An 18,520-nucleotide genomic window follows, 5' to 3' on the forward strand; every position below is an offset into this window, starting at 1 on the left:
TCCCTTGTAACTGAAGATTTCTTAACAACCAATACACTGCAGTGTCGCAGTGACCGCTGCTGCCCACTGCCCAGGCTAGCTCCAGCGGTGTGCAGCAGGAGTGGGGAGCAGCTGGAGGCACGGAGCTTTAAAGCTGCTCCTCTGAAGCCTCTGCTCTACCCAGGGGAGCACAGGCTCCCAGGCACTGTGGCAATCTGGCAATCAGCAGCCCTCGACCAAGGGAAAGACAAAAAGTAGCAGGGAAGCTTGCCACAGGAGGTAATCCAGGTTCATTGAAGGGGATCCACGGTAAACAAGCAACACTTGCAGAGCGACCATACCTTATAAAGGAGGGTTGAACAGGGGGAGTAACCCAACTAGGGACCAATAGGCGGATTAGGAGGGAGGGATGCTGAAGGAAAGGAGTTACATCTGGGCCAATGGTCTTGGTGGGTGGAGGGAGAGGAGTCACATTCCCCAATGTCTAGGTTTCGGGGATTTCCAAGAGGGGAGGTATCCGAGGGGGCAGGGTCCTGGGGGATTGATGGGGACCATATAAGGGTAATTAGGGAGGGCTTGGGTGACAGGCACAGAACAATCCAGAACTCCGGGAGGGGTTTGGGCAATTGGCAGGGAAGGAGCCAGAACAAAGGGAGGGGATAACCATATTGGGAGCAGCGGGGGAGTGGCTTGAATCTGCGGCAAACCAACTGGGAATCAAAGTGGGGAAGGTAGGGATGAACCATTAGGGTAGAAACATACAAAAATACAATAAAAACATCGCATCACCACACTGAAACACTGGTGCACAGCCATTCTCTTAAATTTTTATGTATTTCACCTTTTCATTGGGGACAGTATGACTTCATCATTGAGATTCTGGCTCAGAAATCATCACAATGAGAGGGGAAGCCACAATCTCCCATACTGATTCTTCCTCCTTTGATAATTATTAACATAACTGATGCTCTCGGACACTGAATTTTTCTGTGTCAATTTGCTCTGTAACTTGGAATTTTCTCTTAACTATAAGATCTTACTGTATTTTGGGGTTGTTCTCGGCCAGAGGGATCAGTTGGACAAGCACAGAAAAACAGAGACTGTGGTCTGGACAACAGGCGTGCAAAAGAGAATCTGATTAATCTGGAGGGTAGAATGACTGAAATTTAGTCCATGGGAAGTTTGGAATAAAATTATCATCATTCTGTTTTGGAGAGAAGACCAGATATTAGAGCATTCTTTATAGACAGGAAATGAGAAAGAAAACCCATCAAAACAATATTAAGTTTTTCCAAATTAGACAATGGTTGAGATTCCTATTTTTTGGTCCCTTGAGCTGCCAGGGACATCTTTTCTCTCCAGTAGCCCAAGAGGGAGCCAGGTGTCCTCAAGCCTGTCCCCAGGCTGTCAGAAGGGCACAGCAGAGGTTGCCAGACTGCTGACTTCTCCAAATGGAAACCATGGAGCTGGGTACCCTCAACCCAGGCAGCTGCTGGGACACACATCTATCTAAACCTCTGTATACCAGAGCCAGGAGCAGTCTGAATGGCTGAGAGGCACCGAGCCAGCAGGCCCTGGAAACCCAGACTCCCTGAGAGCTTGCCAAGCAGCTTGCCAGCAACCAGGCAAAGGGCCAGTGCTTTGGTACAAGTCAGTAGGAACCTCCTCTCTGCTTTGGTATCAGCTAGTCAGACTTCTCCTGAAGGGAATGCTTGTCATTCCTGCATGTGTGGCCCCATACATGCCCTATACCCCAGTTCCTACCAGCCCTTGCATGTGGACACAGCAGTCAGTTGTGGGGATGTGACCCCAACGTCACACTCGACACTTATTTTCTCTCCCCTTCCAAAGCCAGATTTAACACAATCCATTACTCCTGCCCTATGTTCTTTGCTTGAGGCTGCTTTGCCTCCATCCTGAGACAATACATTATTTTACTAAGGACATTTTATAACAGATAGCTTCCCAATTCCTCTATGACCTACTGTTGTAGGATGCAGTTGCTTCAATGCCCGCAGAACATCCTCAGGCAACACACTTTGGTAAAAGCTAAACATTCTAGAAGGGTTTTATAAGATCTGTGATCCCAAGTGAGTCTTTAAATATATTTTATTGATTAGTTTTGGCTATATATGAACAAGGAACTGAGGATCTATCCTGCAGCTTTAACTTGGGCTGTTCTCATATTACAGAAAGAGTGACTTTGTCCCAGTCAGAATTAGGCTTTCAGTCCTAAAGCCAACAATAACAAACTCCAATGTGACCTTTGCATGACAGAGTTGTATGAAGAATGAGCTATGCTAAACCCCAACCTTGCATCTCCTCTTACAAGACACATGCACATTCCCACTCACTTTCGGGAGCCCTGCTCCTACCTGCTTCCTGGAAACTCAGAAAAGACAAGACAACACGACAGCTTTCACTGGGTTTTTTTGTGAGATACCCTGCTTGTCTTTAGTTTTCTTTCTTTCAGATTTCTCTAATGTTTTCCCTGTGGTGTATCCGTTTTAGCCAGCCTCCCTCTTCCCTCTAGTACCCGACACTGCTCTCATTGTCAGGGCAGTTGCAGGGAGTTCAGGTTTTCCCCTCTCCATTTCTCTTTGGACCTGACACTGCTCCTGACCCCTGCTCAGCCTTTGCTTTGAAGTGCTTTTTCTGCTCTCTGCTTTCCCACTGGATTGTGCTAACCCTCCTCCTTTCCCCGCTCCATCAGTTGGCTTCAATAAGTGAGAGGAGCTCACTGGAACCTCCTCTTTTGTGTTATCAGCATGCTCTCACTTCTCATAAAATCCTACCCACCTTGCACATAGAACAGTTTGGCAAAAGATGACGGCTTCCATGGCCTGGGAACCCTGCTAAATTCCACACGGGAGCACCGCTAGCTGCCCCAGACAAGCCTGTCAGATAGGTCTTGTGTTTGACCCAGGCAACTTCACAGCAATGTCTAAAAACAAGCAGCCACTTTCTTCCCCCTCCCCAGGACAATGGCATTCAAGTGTCTTTTTCGCCATGTGCTGCAAACAGCGTTATCCTTGTGGAGCTCTGTAACTTTTTCCTGCTCTACTGCAATTTTAATGGAAAACACACCCACAAATTTGGCTTAAGTGCAAATGACTGATTTGATTCGGTCTCCTTGGTGCTACAGCTCCTAACTGATGGATGTTCAGGTCAAAGCAAGAAATGACATCAGCACAAAGACTGGCTCTGCTCTTACTTATTACAGACTCCTGTAAGCTTTCCAGATCTATAAATATTCACGTTATTCCCACAGAGGGGAAGAAAGAGGATGATTTGTATCCTTCTAGCTTGTTCTGTTAACACATTCCCGTTTTTCAGTGTTTTCCAGTTAGATAAATACCATGACAAACAGGAAAGCCTTGTGAGAGAAAATACATTTTAGAGTAAATTGCAGTGGTGCATAGTTTATAAATATTTGCAATGGAATGTGAAAAATATCTCTATTGATCATATTAATGTATGCTCAATACAGAGGACCAGGGGTTTTTTAAAGACATGAATAGAATTTCCACCGCAGGAAAAAAACCGGCAGAATTTGTGTATGCTGTATAAACACATAGACAAAAACACTTTAAAGTTGAAAATACTATTTTAATTACAATGGTAAAGCTTGATTTATTTTCTGTACCTCTTTTGCCAGGGAGTTAAGCATCTCACAAAAATCTGAGTCATATTGCCTGAGGATCAAAACCAGAGAAAACTCTGGTAAATCCTGGTAAAATGCTATAACCTCTTAACCACTCCATTAGTGAGAGCTGATGATAACATTTAAATAAGAATGTAAAAACATTGTTTTGCTCAAAAATTACATTACAAAGATAAACAATAAGAGTTTGGGAATACCCTGGTTAACACAGCAGCCTGAAGGACTTATACAGATCTTTCCTCCACTCTCCTAAGTATTTTTCATTATTGCTTACTAGATTATGAATTATTTTTGAAAGGATTATTGTAGTTACAAATTCCTACTCAGGCTTCTTCACTCACCACTTGAGAATACTGCAAAGGAGCACCTTTCCACATGTGAATGTGATCCACATGTGCACGTGGCTTTGTGCATGTGGGAGCAGTGTGGGGACGCTGAGCCATAACATTCCAACGCAACTCCAGGACTGATCCCCTCCATGACATCTCAGCACAGGTTAATTCCTCTGTGCACCACTGATGCAGCTGTACCAGCAATAACAACCTTTCCCTTCTCCCCCATTTTTTTCTTTGGGCGTTACTATGTGTAAGCCTTCAAACCCCATTCACCCAACACAATGGTGCTTGTTACAGCTGCTCATTTTCCAGCTTCCATCAGCATCATGCAATTAAAGGATCTCTGACATGAGTCATTTAAACCCCTCCCCATGAAGCTGTTCAAAACATAAACCAGCCAAGAAAAGACACTGAGAATGGCATATGTGGAGTACACAGCCCCTCACTTCACAGCTACTAGCCTGCTTAGGTGCAGTGACTTCTCTCCTTTAAAATACTAATACTAATAATAACACTACTACTACTAATAGTAATAGTAGTAGTAGTAATTATACACACTGAGTACCCATCCAGCTGTTTTGCTGGCAAGTAGCTTAACCAAATGGAAAACAGGGTGGGAATACTTTGATGCCCCTATAGTCCCTGTGAAAATCAAGGTGGCCAAGATCACTGGTGCTATCCATACATTGCCAGTGCTGATCCTCTGCTCGAGGGCAGCAGGAACCCTGGATAGCCCTCAGCAGAGACTTCTCCTTTCAAGTATCTCAAGGATTTTAGCAAGGTGAATGCTCATGGTTATGGAGCTGGCTAACATCCATCACTCATTTTACACTGGCCATTAAGCTGCCTGGAGGCAACCTGCATGGATTTAAAGCTGCTGCATATGTTTACCTTGCCAGGGGGAAAACAAGGTAGGAGAAGTGCTGGCAGAACCCATGTTTTGACTCTGTACACAAATATCCTCTTCCCCCCACCTCCCATTCCAGATTCTTACATTCATTGCATTACATCTTTGGTGTCTCAGCTGTGCTGTGCTGGACTGTGTAAAAAACATCAGCATGTTTCCCCCACAGGCCACGAGGCGGGAGCAGCCATGTCCTTACTGGTGAGTTCAGGGCACTAGGTGAAGGCAAAAAACCTGCAGCCCCCACCAAGCCCAAGGGGATCTGTGACAGGCCTGTACTCTGAGCCCTTCCACCACAGCATGAGAGAAATGGCTTTCAAGAACAACAATGATTATGTACATTTTGTACCATGTTAAAGAGGGAAAATAGCAACGGGGACAAGAAAAGCTTGGTTTGTGAAGGATGTTCCAGCAGAGGTGATTAATAGTGTTGAAAGAAGCCCCCACTGTTTCAAATTTCTTTCCAATTAGCCATGAAACTACTCCCTCCTTTTTCCTCATTTTACTTTTCCCCTTTTTTCTTTTACCTGTATTTGATTTAGAATCAAGGTTCATGATTTGTGTTATGACAGCAGAAATAAAGGGATTTAAAGCATTGCTTTTGATGGCTCATTAGCTGCATGTGGCTACATGCAACACTGCTCGACTGAGATACATTGCCCAGGATTTAATTCCAGAATTATTTCAAAGGCATTAAATCGAATGCTTGCCCTTTTCACCATGGTGTTTAAATGGTACTTTGTATGCCAAGCTTAAAAAAAGAGCATAGGAAACAGATGCAATGCTGCTGGAGCGTGTATTGAACCTTGTTAAAGTGTTAAACATTTATTAGAATTTTTTTTAAACAAAGTAGTGTAAATCCAGTTGTTACTACAGTTAACTTTCTCTGCTACAAGAGAAAAAGGAGATTTTTTATTTTTCTTAACTAACAAACAGCTCTCAGAACTAGTGAACAATAGCTCATTTGTTCAGCAAGACTTAAAGATGAGAACAGTCTCAGGCTGGAAGAAAGAGATGTGCACATTTCTGTGCTGAGTAAAACAAACCAGACAAAGCTTCTTCCACAGTAGAGAGGAGATTAAACCCTAGAGCTGAGCTGAAGGTCAGGAGTCTCAGAGCTCTCCAGGCATAGCCCCAACCAGCTACTCCTGGTGGAAGGCTGTTCAAGGACCCTCCAGAGAAGCAGCTCTGAGCTCTCAGCTTTCAGCTTCGCAGGGACATCCAGGGATGAGAGCTTGCCTCTGGTGCACAAAAGCAGACCCTCCAAAACAGTTTGCACTTGTTTACTGCTGATCTACAACCTCTGTTAAGAGAAAGCCCCTCTATATGCTTGTTTTTCCCCCATTTGCCTTGTCCCTGCAGATTCAGGGATGCTACTAGTAAAACACAAAGTAGACTTTATCCAGTTTACAACCGAACTTTCATTCTGAAATAAAGCAAATCCAAAGCACAGTTTCCTTGAACTCACAGTGGGGATATCCCTCTGCTCAACTCCTCTTGCCTACAATGGGTCACACTTGAGTGCAGTCAGTTGTGCAGGGGCAGCTGTCCAACACTGTGCCCACCCACCCACTTCACCCCTTTTCCTTTCTACCAGCATCCGTGCATCATAAACACATCCAAATGTCAACATTTCATACAAGAAGCAATACATAACACAGCTATTTGCACGATTTTCTTTTATGTGTGGCCACAGTTGGCTGGAGCTGGTGGTTCTGTTAAAGCCTGAAAGACAGTGGGCGTTACCATAATTTGCATCTGGATTTGAAATTTAACACCATTTGGAAAACACAGGCAATTACCTAGAACTGTGTTTCCATGCAGCAGCACCCAGGAGTCTGCAGCAGTATTACACCACAATTCAGCTTCAGCTGGAAGCCACATTTTACTGCCTTAATCACAGGATTTCTGAGCAACCACTATCACAAAAAGATGCAAGAGGCAGAAGAATTTGCATTTTTGAGCCGTTTCAAGAGCTCATCAGTGTGTTTTAAGTCCTCTAATAAAACAGCATTAATAAAGGCATTGAATTCCTTCATGTGCCTGAAAATACACATATGCACACACAGAGATCCTCTCTACTTCTGCCCTGCCTACCAAAGGAAGAGCAAAGGAGCAAATCTATCCAAACACATGGGCTGCATCTGGCCTGGGCTCTCTGGGGGGCTGCATAGTGGGGACAGCGCAGGGAGGCAGAGGAAAGATTGCCCAAAGTGCTCTTTCTGGCCCAATTCCAGCACATATATAATTTAATTGGGAATTCTATATTACCCATAGCCACTGTATGGCAATAGTTATCTTGGTTATTTAGTAACTAATGGGAGTTTTTTTACAATTAAATGGTTTTTTTTGTGTATGAGGGTCTGGAAAGGGACCTTACATTGCACAGAAAGGTTACAGCTTGCCACAAATGTACAGAACTGAGGCTGGTCCCCTGTGGATGGAGCTTGGTTTGATTTTCTGTAGAGATTCAATATAACTTGCCCAAATTACCATGTACCCAAATACCGTAGCATAGGTATTTCCCCACTTCCACCTTTACCATGGGATGTTTTGACTCCAACACCACTCTCAGGTACATCCTGTGGTATGGAATGACCCTGCAGAGTTTTCCCAAGATCTGCTATTTTCTGCATTTAAGTAAAGCTTCAGCTTCAAATACACAGGATGTGAAGCCCTGCTTTTACACGATTTCACGGCATGTTGAGGAATGAAGTGCTGGTGTTTGAGGCAAGTGATTTACTGACACGGGGTTATCCAGAGGTTTCATTTGTTGTGCATCTCACCCACATGCTTTGTTTCCTTCTTCACTCTCTCTTTCTCAGAGGCAGCATGCTGCACACTGCTGGCAGTGAAAGGGCCTCCCTTCACACAGCAGCGATTAATTTTTCTCAGCTTCTCTCCAGCCAGATATCGATGATTCCTCAGGATCTGCAAAGCCTCTTTTAAGACCCTATCAGAAACATGGAAGCCTTCTTTTTCCTACTGCTCAGTTAAACAGTCTCTGCATTCATATTACCCAGACTGATCAATCTCATCCCTTCCTTCTTGATAAAATATTGGGTATCAGAGTGTTTTAATTTGACAGTCTGCCAGCCACAGTCCCATTCATTTGCTGCCATGGAGGCAGAGTAGGCTTAAAGTGATGTCTGATCATCAATACCTTTGCTTTGGGAAGTTAGATTATTGCAGCACTTAGAGACTGAGTCTGGTCCTGCACCTCACATCAGATACTACAGCTGGGAGTGGAAGAAGAGAAACCCAATAGCAAGACCTCCAAAGGGTTTTGTTTAAAAAGCAAATGAATCAACTTTAAAGCACTTTGTCCAACCCTGGATTCTTCGAGGGCTGTGCAAACACTTGACTGCGGGGAGATGGATCCAAGAGAACAGTCAGTTCTGGCATTTCCATGTTCACTCTCACTTGCATCATGGCGTCTCCATCTATGGTGAGACATCACACATCCTTTGCCCTGGTCATCTTACACTGACTCTTGTCACAAATACTGGTCATCAGAGAGGAGTGATTTTAAAGTGTTAAAATTCCCAAAAAGCAAGCCTTTTGCTCAGGGATGTTATTGGATCACATCCTTTAAATAGCCAGAAGCTCCAGTTATTGCTCTATAAAAGTGGTTTATTTTTGAGTGTATTGTTTGTCTTTTTGTGTCCTCCTCCAAAAAATATCTTCACACAACTGCCCAAGAAGCACTGTCTACACCTGCAAGGACAGGGCCCTTTGTGGCAATATTTATTTAAAAGGAGAAAATAACTGCATACTTATTGATTTTGAGAGGAGCTTTCAGAACACACCAAGGGGATTAACACTCAGCTCCATCCTAACACCTGAACTTGTGTAGCTCCTTCAATTAACCTGACGAAGTAATTTTATGAATCCCAAAAGTAAACTCTGGGCAGACTTGTGATATGCTCAGACAAGATTATACCAACAGAACACGTGTAGGGGATGCCAGCGGCCAAACCCAAGAGGAAACCTCTACTGAGCCAAGAATCCTTTGCCCATTTACCTGTGATGATTATGATAATATCACAGTAATACCTCAAATTTCCAGCTGAGATGCAGAGCTGACATGTTAAATACCATAAACATATGGAAAACCCAAGCCTGCCCGGCTTCCAGAGTGCCTGCTGCATTCTAGAAAAGAGGAGACTAGTGGGAAAAAGCCAGCCCCTTCATTCAACCCCAGAGGCCAGTGGCTGGGAGGGTAGAGGATGAAACTTGCCCTGAGGCCTTCAGCCAGGACTTTGCTCTCAACTTCAGCACAAGCTGAAACAGGACCCAAGGTGAACAAGGGAATATGAACATGAGGGGAAAAGTAAGAATTGCTCTCTGAAGCTGCAGCCTGCAAATCTGGGTATGTACTGTGTCTCAGATGTGGGGCATGACTGCCATGCCACTGTCACTCTGGGTGCTCTTTTCACCTGTATCAATTATCTCAGGATGCCTTTTGTCTTGTATGCCCACTGGCCATTCTATGGACAAAGAGCTGGTGAAATTGGTTCCACACTTTTTATTAGAGAGAGACTTTCTCAGTATTCATCTGCACTTCATAACCTGTGGTGCTCTGCCACAGATTTGTGACAAGCATAGAGGCAGCTCTTCCTTACAGTTTAGCTTCTTTTATGTGAACTAGGGATACAACAGTCCAATTCAGTCCCAAATCCAGCCAGAACATTCTTCTTTCTAAAGCAGTAAGGCAATGTTAAGCTATTTCCTTGGGGCAGTGGAAATATGAAATACAGCAGTCTCCTGCTTCAAAGTAGACTTTGGTTTTATTTTTCCTTTTACTGTGAGTGGTGTGACATATACCAGCCACCATTATACACCAATAAAAGTGAAACTCAATTTTCTGTCACAATGAAGATGACCAATAAAATTTTGAACATGGACAACAATTCTATAAAACCTGAGCAGAATCATAAGGCTCCCTTTAAAAGCACACAGACTCTCATAGAGGGGGTTCTATAGGAATATAAATTATCCAGATTTCCAGGATTAACAGGTATGGGGCTGCTCCTCAGTACCACCAGGTTGTTTGGCAATAGAAACACAAAAATTTCAGTGTAGATTGCATCACATCAAGAGAATACTAATAGTTAACTAAATTAAAACAAATATTATTCTGTATTATGCAGAAGCCTGCAGGGCTCAGTCAAAACCACAATCATCTTTGAAAAGAGAGAAGGGATCTCTGCTCTGCTGCCGCAGTAGAGAAGACAGAGATGAAGATGGCAGAAAAGTTGTTTAGTGGCAGAGGCAATACAGAAACTGTTTGGAAGTGCCAGGAGACCTGTGCATCCTGTCTGGGATTCTTGTGTGTGGATGGGTGCAAGTCTTAGGAGCAAATTAGCTGGAGGAGACCAGGAAAAGAGATGACGAGGAAGGGCAGGGGCATGGGAGGGTCATACACATGGGCAGAACAGGCTAAATGTGCTTGTCACTTGCCTGCAGTGAGAACTAACTGTACCACACAAAGTCTATCAGAACCCAGTCTGGCACCAAATATAAATTGGAGGTGCTGCAGAACAGGAGAAGGGCTACCATTTGCTGGTACAGTCATAGGAGGATGGTGGGAACAAACTTTGGGTGGTAAAACAGCAAATCAACTTCCTGCAGTAGCTTTGAAGTGCCATGAAAACTAAAGCACATAGTCAAATTCCAAGAACTTTGCCTTGGAAGAGGAAGAAAGGGAGGTGGCTGCATATGCAAGGCACTGCCAGTTCATAGGCAGTAGGATGTGGAGAGCCCTGGGGAGCCCCCCAGCAGGGAGGGTAGGCAGTGGGACACAGCTGCATGTCTGCTGCTCACCTTGGTGCACTCTCAGCAGTGTGAGCAGCAGCTCCTGAGCCCTATGGAAGGGCCTGTCCTGACTGTACCTACATATCAGACCAACTTTATTGCCACTACTTACAGAAAAACAGCCCAAATACTTTCAAACACTGATAAGAGGTTTCTGTGAGTCACGCCAAGTAGGCAAAAATTTTACCATGTTTTGCTTCTGTCTGGAAATGTGGTAACACTGTCCAAACCAGAAAAAGAAGGCGTCTGCGAGTATTTGAATTAGAACCCAAGGATCTGATTAAGGAAGACTATTTAACATGCTTAAAAAGCTTTGCTGCATTAAGACTGAAATCAAGCAAGGTACAGATGTAAGGTAATTAGAGAAAGAGGATAAAAGAGTCAGATTCTTTTGTCATTTAGAAAAAAGGATGCACAGATTTTACCATTTTGCAAGGCATGCAGAAGATAGAGGCCATTAGCATGGGCAGCCCAAGGATTTATCTTCCCAGTTTTCCTCTTCCCTGCTCTGCGAGGTTATTGGGACTCTCCTGTGCTGGATAGTTGAAGGTTCACTCCAGAGTATAAGACATTTGCCTCACAGCAAGAGCACCATTTACTCCAGGGGAAATTTTAGAGTATTATGCAATGGTTATACTGTAATCATCAGAAAACAAAAGTGTTTTGGTTTTTTTTAAACCCACTTTTAATTCCACTGCAGTTGGAAATAAAGTAAATAAAACTACAGGAAACTAGAAAATTACTTCACATAACAAAGGCAAGACCACAACTACGGGTAGTCCATTCTTTAACTTGCAATCTTTCCATAGGTAACAAAACAGTTCTTTTCTGGTGATGACAAAAATTTGATAGAAATCAGTACTTCGGTCATTTCTGGACATTGGCAGCACTTCAAGTACCCATGAAAAGGGTCAGTCTGGTTTTCAGGACAGCAAGAGGCTGGAATGAGCAGCACTGAGCAGGTCTTCAGCCAAGCCTTGGACTGACACAGGCAGCACTTGCTGTTTCTGTCTGCTGACATTACTGAAGTGTTGCTTATCTGCTTGAACTCATATTGACTCATGCTGTTCTTGCAATAATGGAGCAAAACTGCATCATTGACAGGATGCTGATCCATTTGAAATGACAAATAATAGACTGGAGAATAATGGAATCTGGGAAGTTCTGAAATTCTTATCTTCCATACATCAAGCAAGCCAGAACTGTAACTCCTTAATTCTACTCCTACCTAATGTCACCTTTTCTTGCCACAGAAGATAAAAAACAAAGCAAATTCAAGGATTTATGCTGTAAGTCACTATTAAAACCTCCACATTCACTTATTTTACATCTCTAGGCATTGAATTTTCAGCAATAGGCCTGGCATTGGATAAAACTGAAAATTAATGATGGAAAAATATTCAAGAACACATGCAAGAGGGTATCACTTGCATCATGAATAGATTTGCAAGAGGAAGACTTAGGCAGAGAAGCAGAGTAGGACACAAGAACACCCAAAAAACTACTTCTCCAGATACACAAAGATGAAGGAAAGCATGTGGTTTGCTGAACTTAGTTCCCCTTGGCACAGCTGCAAGCCACAGATGTGAGCTGACAAAGATGCCAAAGCTGCCCAATTTAAGGACTCCCCTGGAACTGGTAAGTGTCATTACTGAGACAGATTGTGGTTTTAAGTCCAGCTCTTCCCATACCAGAGGGATGTCAGCATCCAGGTCATTCAAACCAATACCCTCGCAAAAAAGAGTCTCACATGCAGGATGAAGCAAGTGGCCAAAAGCAGTAGCAACCACTGGTGAAAGATCGTAAGTGAAAAATCAGGAAAAGCCCTTTTTATAGATTTATACATCATTAGGGAGAAAAGGAAAATAAGATACTAAAGATTGCTGATAACTTAAAAACTGAAGATTCAATGTTTACTTTATCTGTGGCTGTGACTCTTGAGTACCATAAAGAAAAATCCTGCTGAGAATTCAAAATATGCCTTCTCAACAGAACAAAAACCAAAAATGCAAGACTGATGTAAAGTATTTGCAAGCAAAAAGACAAAATGCAAACCTCCCAGATCGGAAAGAACATCGGCCTCCCTGGAACCTCCTCCTGAGAAATGTTATTAGTTATAGCTCTCATGAAGTCCTTACAATTTCCCAGCATATGCATGAATGCAAATAGGTCCAGAGGGTGCACAAACAAAGGACATCATCCCAGCCCTAGTAATGCCATTGCCTGCCAGGGCACAGATGACATGTGCGTGCCATTCCCACTGCCTTCCTTGGGAAGGCTGGTATTGTATGGGAACAAGAATTCCCAGCATGGGTTTCACAAGGCAGCATCGAGGAGCTGCATCTTTCCTTTACTGCCCGGGACAAAGTACTCTTGGTAAAGCACAACTGAAATGGGAGGAAGTTTCAATCAAAGCATGGGAAAGAAGAGCTGTGCTGTGCTGGGAGGCTGGGATGCATTGAATGGAAAAGGCAGGGGGAACAACAAACAGCTAAACCAGCAGAAACAAGAGGATGAATTCAGCTCCTGCAGACAGTTTCATCAGTAAGATAAGGCAAAATGACTGGGGTTTGTTTTAACTTGTTTGGTCTCCAACCAGAGAACAGTAACTCTAAAGCCTTCGCCAACATGGAATAAGTTTGAGTTTATTGAGCGTCTCACTAAAAAAAAAAACCAGACCAAAACAGAGGAAAAACCCCACCAGGAGAGACCCAGGCACTCAAGCAGAACTTCTCACAATAATGAATAGTGTTCAGCACAGAGGATAAGTTGCCAGAGGAGGTTATCAAAACCAATAGATACAGACAACTTTAAATACACATCTGGACACTGCTAGGCAAGAGCAGTTTGCAGCACATGGGAATGAAGTTTTAATGAAATATTCTTAACAAGAGAAACTTGCTATGCTTAGTCAGTAAAGGCCACAATTCCTTATTTTTGCAAGTAATACATCACTGAAGCCAAAAGCTCCCCTCTAGGAAACCCTGGGCTAAGGAGGTGCTGGCAGAGAATCAGGCGGGGACTGCCTGCTGCTGTTGCAAGCACAGCCCTTTGGCATCAGGGAGAGTGAAATATTTTTTTCCTTTATTAAAAAAGTATTTATTCACCCCGAGGGGTCTGTTTCTCTCAGACAAGGTGTTAGCACCAATTGAGCTTTCAGAAAAGAGACAGAGTAAAGGGCACCTATACATTTTTATTCTGACACTAGCTCACACACGAAGGGAAGGGGATTAAGTGAAAAGAGAAAGAGATCTTATCTGAAATGCAAGATGAAGGGAATTACTGATCAACACCAAAACGACAGTGTGCAACAGCTCTTCCCACACCCAAGCAGTGTCCAGAGGCCCCAAACCATTTGATCTGGCAGTCAGATGCAAAGCTATCCCAAGACCACTCACGGACCTAAGAAGACACCTGGTTTTATCCAAATGCAGAAGGGCATGCATTCTGAAGTCACAGTACGTAATGCATTCAGACTGCTCAAGTGTTATAGGCCAGCTCCTCTGCTGTTTTTGTCTGACCTGAGCAAGAGCTGCAGCTTCCACAGGCAAAGGCTGGATCAAACCCACTGCTCAGGGCACAGGTGCTGTGAATCCAGATTTGAATTTCACAGGCACTCCCCACAGTTAGGGAGGGCAAGGTAGGGGGAAGCCCAACAGCCTGCCCAGCCCTTTCAGGAGGGTGCATAAAGAGTTGCAGCTTTTCCTAAGGATTCTTGGGCTGCTTATAGGGCGCCTCTGTCAAATTTTGCAGTAGAAAGCCACATCTCTCTTCCAGACCTTCCCAGCAGTACCCACAGATTATTTTGGGCATGATGAAGACTGTCTTGAACCTATCAGGCAGCATGAGCATCTCCCTGCACTTCTAGGGTTTTTTTCTTAAATGAGCATTTGGGAAATAATTGTTGTGTGCTGAATACCATTATAAATTACACATTACCGTTTCTCACAAAGAACCACTATGAATCACAACTCCCTCTTCCAGAGGACAAAGAGCAGAGCAGCACTCCAAACAAAATGACCACAGATCCCAATATACCTAATAACTTCAGAAGAAATTTACATTCACAGGAATATTTTTCACTCAAGGCAGCGAAAAATCCGTATGCCCTGTCCATGGGTCTCCCAGAGAATAGGAAGCATCAACAGCCAGACTATTCTTTGAGGGAAATTCTAGAGGGCATTCCTCATTACAGACACATTCCTGTAAATAAAACAGACTACTGTACAACATCTCCATCCAAGGCCCAAGAGCTAGGACTGCTCAGGCTCAGAATGTGAGTTAAGTCCTGGGAAGGGATCTGGAAAATGCTATTGCTGACAGCAGAGAGGAGGGAGGAGAGTTGGAGGAAGCTGGTTTTAAATCACAGAAAGAGCAGATTATGTGTAGACTTCATCATGCTGTGACAGAAGAAAGTGAGAGGCACTGGTGTTCAATCTTCATCATTGTTAAATCCTGGTTTACCTCTCAAATGTGTGCCTGCCCTGAGCAAACTTTGGCACAGCTTCTACTGTCTGCTGCACACATGAAAAGTCTGTAGTCAGTTGTAGGGCACTCCTAGTCCTACTTATTGCATATTTATTCAAGGTAATGATCTTTTCCCTCCGCTTCAGGGCACCATTTCCCTTCCACAGACATTATCTTGCTGGAAGATGACCTCCTTAGGTTCAGCTGAAGTTAGCCAGTCTTAAAAGGAGAACATTACCATATTAAAATCACCAGAATTTTATCCCTGTGGCTTTCAATAATCAGTCCAGAATATACTCTAGGCCCTAATGCTACCCTTCTTCATCCTGTTGAGCATCATTCTTCCTTTGCAATTGCAATCCTTCTTCCACCCAGAAGCAGCAGGGGCAGAGAGGAATCCCCCCACCTTCAGCCATCTAAATGCAAGTCTTTTACTGCAAAATGGCAATCTGTGCCCCTGCTCCAGTCAGACACTGCAGAGAGAGAAATTTTCAGCACATGAGTTTATAAAAGGCAACGAATCCCCATTATGGAAAAACCTCTTTCTTTCATTTCTTACAGAAGCTGTGAGTAGCTTCCCACTGCAGTATTGAAACACATAGTAAAACATTCAAAAAACTATTTCCACATCTACCAAAGTTCAGCACTCCCTCTAATCTGAAGCCCTACAAACAAATACATAAATCATTTTCCCAGCATAAACCCCCAAAGGCCAAGTGACTCCAGTTTATTCCAGAAGAACAGTCTGTAAATTATCCAATTAGATCTGTAATAGTTTTACAGCAAAACCCTGAGTCATCTGTAAAGAAAATTCAGACCAGTGTCGTCAAGAAAGTTGCAAAAGTTTTTGAACAAGAACATAATCATAGTATCAGAGAACAAATTCGTTGTTTGACTTACAACAGACTCTTTTTCATGAATTCCCATAAAGTGACCAGTAGAATCGGTTTAACCTCAAAAACAGAGCTTTGCCATGCAGATGTAAGTTAGTTAAAAAAAAAAGTCAAAAGAAGCACTGAGAATAGACATCCACAAAGCATTTGCAGCAGTATAAAATCCACAGGGTGCCAAGAAAAAATATGATATAGGAGTGACACAAAAGCAGTGCACACAAAAAGAGAAAGCCTGAAGAATTCTGACACTACATTTGAAGCTGATACTACTCCACACGTCAGGAGGTCTGTGCAGTGAAAGATGACCATTTTAAAGCAAGTGAGGCTCTCCAGCTTCCCAATACTTCGAACTCTAGGAACTCCACAGACATGGTTACTCAACCCTTTGCATTATTTCCTTCACTCACAGGAGCTTCGAAAATAACCTTCCAGTATGGGTTGGCTTTTTTTCTGCAGCTGGGACAGACTGGAAGAAACTTCAATCTTAGATGCTCCTGTTGTGCAGAGATTTAATAGTTTCTATTCGCAACATGAAGATTGCCTAAATTAAAATGAAAGAAAAATTTTGAATGGTATCGGAGGTTTCAGATCGGGAATTTAAATACATGGTAACTGTGGGTTTTCTCTTTCCTGAAAGGAGATCTACATAGCTAAGTTTGGCATGTCTGCAAAATGTTTGCTCCTCTCAGAAAGCAGGATTACCAGAACAGCCTGCAGGATGCCCTACAGCAGCTAAGCATTCCCCCAGAGAAGAGAATTAGGCTCAGCCTAACTTCTGCCTGGACAACCTAGGTCCAAAAAATGGTTTAAAGTCATGCCCTACAAACCCTGTTCTAGGTAAGCCGTTGGGCTTTGCCTCCCTGCTCAGCCCCAGAATCTCTCACCTATCCTGCCTTCAACATTTGAACCAGCAACCTTTTTTCCCCCTGCTGCTTTCTGGTTATTTTGCCATATTTACATAATTCCTCTAAAATTAAACATGCACTATTTATTTTCTGCAGTACCTACAGCATTACTTACAAGTTATTACAAGCAGCAAAGAAAAAAATTATGTCTAAGATAACCTATGTAGAAATCTTGGATATGGCCTTCTATTTATTCATTCTCACTACGAATGAACTAAAAATAAAACTGCAACGAAGAAGCTGCAATAAAGCTAAAAAAAAAACTAAAATGCTCAACACAAGAGTAAATTTGGGTAATGCACTGCCATCAAGTATTTTGGGGGGTTTGTGTTTTTAAGTTTAGAACAGCTTCAAGCATGGTTTACATTATTTCCAAAATAACAGTATGAGATAAAATCTAACTGAAATGTGTTAGGAATAAACACTGAGTTTTTATTTAATTACTCAGCATAACAGCTTCTTGCATAAATGCCTGCAGGTGCTCCCTACCAGCACCAGTCCATAACCCCAAGTATTGAGGTGTCAAAACTCATTCATACTCTGTTCTTTCCCCAGTTTGGATCCCATTTCTGGGTTCCAGATGTCTGCACTGCTCTTTTTCCAAGGCATGTATCCCCCCCCACATGCCATCAGCCTCATTGAGCTGGGAATCCCTTTCCCTCACACGAGCATCCACATTTCTCTACAGGACAAATTCTGAAATTTGCTTCTGCTTAATGCCCTGATTTTGTCAATATTTCTTTTCTATGTCTATTGACTGACAGTTGGGTTTGTTCCCTTTACAGTCAGCAATCAGAGTTTTTAGATACAGCCCCATTTATTAGGATTCCTCTGGATGGATTTGCAGAAAATGTGTAGACTCGTAGATATTCAGCTGTCAAGGTGATACTGTATTGGAGTAGCCCCAACCTGTTCATGATACAATCACTCTTCCACAATTAGAAGAAAGGTTTTAATGAATGAAGAGTAAGAAAAGATTATGTCCCTTCTCTTTAAAAGTACTAAGAAAGTACAGGCATTAAAATAACTATATAACACAACAATTTCTAGCAGAAATAGTTCTCTTTCAAATGTAGCAAATGAATATCTGACAGCAAGCAAATCAGATTCCCAAAAGTGCTAAATAATTGCAATCCCCCCCACATAAGTGTTCAGTTACCAACTTTTACACATCTTACAGCCCTCACCCAGTTACACTAAAACATAGACACACATCACTGCAATAGGACAAAAACCAGCGCCAGCCGGGTACAATTACAGGGTGTTTCCTAAGAGCACAGTTCACCTCAGGATAAAGTGTTCAACCCAGCCTGCTTCATGCTTAAGCCTTTTGAGACAGGCAAGGGAAAATTTCATCTCAGAAGAGCAGAGACTCTGCAGTCTTAATAAAAGGTGACACAGAGATAATCACATACTGCAGATATCCCACAGTGATTTGGCGCAGTATCACAGCAAGGACCCCCAGTCCATCCCAGCAATATTTTTAGAATTGTGTATTCTCAGACAGATCACAAATGCCTGAAGTTTTTTTTGGATCACGGAAAAATGCTAGTCTG

The 18,520-nt window shown here is 43.0% G+C and overlaps 1 long non-coding RNA gene across 7 annotated transcripts in view; it reads right to left on the reverse strand.

Annotated features, from left to right (window-relative positions):
* LOC108449858 overlaps positions 1-18,520 on the reverse strand; it is a 61,336-nt gene that overhangs the window by 37,013 nt on the left and 5,803 nt on the right. The gene's annotated exons all lie outside the window — the stretch shown is intronic.

Source organism: Corvus brachyrhynchos, unplaced genomic scaffold (genome assembly GCF_000691975.1).
Source record: "Corvus brachyrhynchos isolate BGI_N302 unplaced genomic scaffold, ASM69197v1 scaffold91, whole genome shotgun sequence".
Classification (NCBI taxonomy): domain Eukaryota; kingdom Metazoa; phylum Chordata; class Aves; order Passeriformes; family Corvidae; genus Corvus; species Corvus brachyrhynchos.